Source organism: Lytechinus pictus, chromosome 3 (assembly GCF_037042905.1).
Source record: "Lytechinus pictus isolate F3 Inbred chromosome 3, Lp3.0, whole genome shotgun sequence".
Lineage (NCBI taxonomy): Eukaryota > Metazoa > Echinodermata > Echinoidea > Temnopleuroida > Toxopneustidae > Lytechinus > Lytechinus pictus.
Window position 1 is genome coordinate 8444668 of NC_087247.1, and position 5374 is coordinate 8450041.

A 5374-nucleotide genomic window follows, 5' to 3' on the forward strand; every position below is an offset into this window, starting at 1 on the left:
CATTGTTTTAACATTTTATGGTTCAGTCAAGTAGGTCCTTATTGTCCAATCTGTAAAAATTGAAATATTATATATTTCAAACAGTAAAAAACAAAAGAAATAGTGAGTGAGGGACATCATCGACTCTCTCATTTGCATGTCACTGAGTTGTGCATATAACTGTTTTGTGAAAAATAAGCGAAACTTTAAAATAGCATAACTTTCTTATTTTACATCCGATTTTGACAACATTTTCAGCGTATGCTTGTTTAATTTTTCTCTATTGATTTAAATCAAAATTTTTCTGCAGTGGACTTGACCTATAACTTTTTTTTTACAAACAAAATAAAATCTATGAGTCCTGAATAAATAAGGAGCAAAGCATGAGCTTAGATTCGTTATATTTCATGCACTTTGGCCTAAAAACGAAACGCTATAAAAACATGATAAAGAACGCGTATCTATAAACGTAACTTTCTGTTCATTTTCGTAAATGGAGGTTTGATACTCTAATTTATGCAATGTATAATATGTCCATTACTATGTATGGTCGTAATTCTTTCGATTTATTTGTAATTTTGTGTTGGATATATTTTTGATAAATATTTAATTATAAAAGCAATTAATGCAAGCGCATAGCGCGAGTTAAAACGTTCTATATATATCCTGATCTGAAAAGGATCCATATTTTAAGGTCTGATTTGTAGGGACACATGAAGGTTTCGTGCAATTAGCAAATAATGCGAGCGTGAAGTTAATTAGAGCTGAAATCTTCTTGATATTTAAAATACATGAAAACGGGACATTTTAAACACGTTTTATGAAGAAAAAAAAACTGGATGCTTATCTCATATGCATGGAGTTGGATCCATGCTTAATGCAACGCCATTATTAAGAGACTACTACAAAGATGGACAACCAGTCACAATGGAATAATGTTTAAGCATTTATTCAACATACTCACGCAACGCAAGCTGCCGGCCCGGAAGGGGCGAATACCCCGATTAACTAATACAGCAAACTGTAAAACCTAGGCCGCAAGTGGGCGGCATACAACATAACGCCATGGCGCAACCACTTTTTCTTCCTTCATTCTTTTTCCATATAAGGATAAAACCCTAAGCAACAGAATCTAATTCAATACACATTTATAAAAAAAAAAGGGGGTGCAAAACAATCCAACCTGCTAAGTCATTATCCTAAACTATATAAGCAAACTGGTTTATGGAAGTTGCAACTGACAGTAAGTAATATGTTAGTCAACAACAACTATGCTCGATAAAAGTTTTCAAAAGGGGAAGGCACCTTAGTATACTTTGTGACAAATGTAACTCCTAATACATAGTATATGATCTAGGCTAATAGAAGTAAGTCACCACTAAAATCAATTACACAGAAAACACTCTATAACAAGGAAAAAGTCATAAAATCTTAAAACTACAAAATCTATCTGAAATCCTGTGTATCCATATCAAACTCACAGCCTGTCTTATTTGTTCCCCTAAACCCAAAACAACTTTATACAAGCAAACTTGAGGGTATAAGGACATACATGTACTGCATAAGCATCACATACATAAATACAGCGTCCGACAGTGCCACACTACACAAATATACTTGTGTGACTAGTGGGCATTTTAAAATGTTTTGCATAAGTACTATGACTAATAGTCATCCTAAACAAAATAATGTAGAAAGCAATATAGCAAAACCATCAAAATAAATCAATACGCACAAAATATGCTACATTCCAAAACCTGGCTGAGCAAAAATCAGTGTAAGGCATTAGCCTTCGTGTGCAATAATGCAACCAACACTACGTGATGGGAAGTAACATACAACGACCAAATATTTATATCAATAAAAGGGAAATCAACAATCAAAATACAATATCTTAATATAAAATACTGCATAAAGAACTAAAATCATTGGCTCTAATTTTTTCCGAAAAAAAATACATCCCAGTTATATGTAAAGGTAAAATTAGACACATAAACATGTCATATAACGAAATCTGAACAAATAAGTAACTTTTACATTATCCATCTCCTATCCCGTAAAAGCCTGTATAATAAAATACTTAATACATGTATATAAAGCAACAAAAGCAAATATTTTTATAACACCCATCTGCTGTTCTGTACAAGCCTGCAACATGAATATAAAAACAATAAACTTTTAGCAACTTGATAATATAACACTAACAGGACATGGATAAAGAAACAAATGAGTTTAATTCATTTATGCATATAAAAAAAGGTAAATAAAAAGTATGACAAAGGGGGACTCAACAAATCCAGTAATGTAGGGCACAGATGTATAAAAAAACAATGACTAACACTCCAATACCCATGTTCATAGAAATATATTACATAATACATTAAATACCATCACATCCTGCAAAAAGTAATATAAATAACAACAAAGTGTAATACATAAAGTGTTTAATAAGGCTGATCTGTTTCATGTAGGATTGTATACACACTCATCTAAACCAACATGCACAACCACAAATGCATATAAACCCAAACAGCAAAAATAACAAGCATGATTCCCGATATCACTCTCCTTGCTTTGTTATGTAAATGACAAATTTAGGGACGCAATCTCCACATACATTAAAGTCAGGACATACACAACACTCACCACTCCAGTAGTAAATCAACGCACAACCTGTAGGGAAAAAAATAAATGGCAAAAGTACAATTGTCCTTCACTAGCATCATAAGCATACACAAACTTTAATGATGGAAAAGTACAAAATTATTACATAATAAAACATCAACTAACAAAAGGCAAAATAAGGTAATGCAATCGATGTCCATCCAACGTCAACATCTGCAATAAAAATGTCAAGCCAGTAATGCAGTTTTTCATAGTATCAACGTCGTCAAGGAAAGCAGTTAGGGCCAAAGGTGAAGGTAGGACTCACAAGCTCATCAGAGGCATAAAGTTAATGTCCGGCGGGCGGCCCGAATGGAGTCCCAAGAATAAGCTAGTGAAGTGGCCCAGACGAAGCGTTGCGATAGGCGGCCTGTCGGAGATGGGTGACGCCAAGAAATGTAAATGACGACAAGATGTACCAGGAGACTTGACAGAAAAGAAGTCAAAAACGTTCATAGTGGAGACAGCATCAAATCCACCGGGAGCACCTGGCGGGGGGCCAGGAGGCTCACTTGGGGAGATAGTACGCACTCTGTTTCGTCTACCGGGAGCACCTGGCGGGGGGCCAGGAGGATCCTCAACCTGCACTGTATGCGGGACGTCATCAGGGCCACTGAGTAGGGAGTAAACTGTGGCCTCAACATCAGCTCTGAAATTCTCTTCATCAACAATTAATCTGGTAGCTGGAGAATTCTCATCAAGACATCGGCTAACATCAGACGAAGGAAGACGGACAAGTGGGTCAGACAGCTGGAGAGGGATGGACAACGCTCTACTGGCAGAATCTGGAGGGCGACCAGGAGGGTCCTCAACCTTGATGGTGTAGGGATGAGAGGAGGGTCCACCGATTTGGAGGGGAGTGGCAACGCTAACGACGTAGAGTTCAAGCGAGCTGTCTGCGAGCTGGTAAGTAGTGTCTATGGTAGGCTGGCAACTGTCTGGTGAATGCTCGTTAGCAAGATGAGCAGCACTATTGCAGTCGGCATTGACGTCAATAAGCATGGTGCTGGATACATGTGGGCTAGAAGTAGAGGCTAGTCCAAGCTGCCTGGGCTGACATGTAGCATCAGGGTCAAGATGTCGGGTGGGCTGGTCCACGGACAAGTTGTCTGCACCAAGTGATTGAGTTGGTGCAGATCTTTCGCTGTCAAACGAGCAAGATGAGACATTTGCGCGGACGCTGAGCGGCACCGGAGGCGATCTGTCTAACTTAGCGGAGACGAGTGCAACACAGTTTTTACTGTCTGCGCATGCGGTACGCTCGGGACCATAGGTATACGAGGGTCCATCACCGAGTATGATACAGTGTCTGGCAGGACGGATAGTGATATCGTGACGTGCAATGAACGGAATGCCAGCGTGTATTGTTACATATGAGGAGTCTATAACAAAGCCTTCAAAGAGAAAGACCTGGTCTTCTCTTGTGAAAGTGAGAGATGTGGTCCCAACAATATTACCAGGAAAGGACGGTTTTTGTGTAACAGAACAAGATGTGTCCAGTATAAGACCTCCAAGATTTCTAACAAGTGAGGAACAGATAAGATTCACTGAGGAACCACTAACCAGGAATACTCGGACACACTTTGAGCCATGGAAAACATCAACGTGTGGAGACGTAGCCTTACTAGGTAACTCAGAGAATCTGGCCACAGGAGACTGTGGCGGAAGATCACAAACCCTGTTGTGGACATCATCTAACTCTGATGAGCCACTCGCATCACTGCAGAAATCTTCTCCCTGAATCTGTGGTGACCTGCCTAACTCATGTAGGTCCTCGAAGCAACCAAAAGTACCAAGCAGGGGTTCTAAAGAAACCCTAGCAGTCAAGTTTGGACTTGAACCTAAAGCACTACCAAGATCGTAACAATCTTCAACAATGTCATCATCCGATAAGTCACTGTCAGTGTCAAACTCAGAATACTTGAGATCATGATCAAGACTATCATAAGTACTCGAGCTACGTGATTGGTCTGAACAATAGCGTATCGACATTGCCCGGCGAGCGCATGCAATCATTCTTTGTTCATGTTCCGGCAGAAACGGACAATCGCTAATATGATGTTGGAAATCAGAACGACTAGCTGCAAGGCATAAAGGGCAACACCTATGGCTAATTCTATCATCACATTTACAATCAGGTTTACTAGAGCCAAAAGTAATTGCACTACCAGAAGATCTGTGTGAACTAACATGGCTAGTTATGGTAGTGTGCATGGCCCTTATTGTCTGGGGATGAGGTTGGTGTGGATCCCCGATTGGATTATCATCAAAATCATCATACAAATCATCATCAATATAACCAATACTTGAATCACTCTCGGTCACATATCCATTCATCTCATTTCCATTAATTTGAATTGACTTGAACTCTATATCAGATTTATCAGGGCTGCAAGCTCTAGGTCTACTTGAACTGACATGACTAGATATGGTAGCATGCATTACCCTTATCTTCTGGGGATGAGGTTGGTATGGAGCCCCCATTAAACTACCATCATCAAAATCATCATCATCAAGACTGACACTCAAATTACTCTCGGTCACATATTCATTTCTCTCATTTCCATTGATTTGAATTGACTCTAACTCTTGATTATAATAAGGACCATCAATATAAGAATGATCAAAATGTAACTGTTGATTAAAACGCCCTCTATCTTGGGCCTGCTGGAGACGAGGTTGTGACCTCCGCCTCGGAAAGGGACAGGGAAAAGCCATCGATATGGGCTAT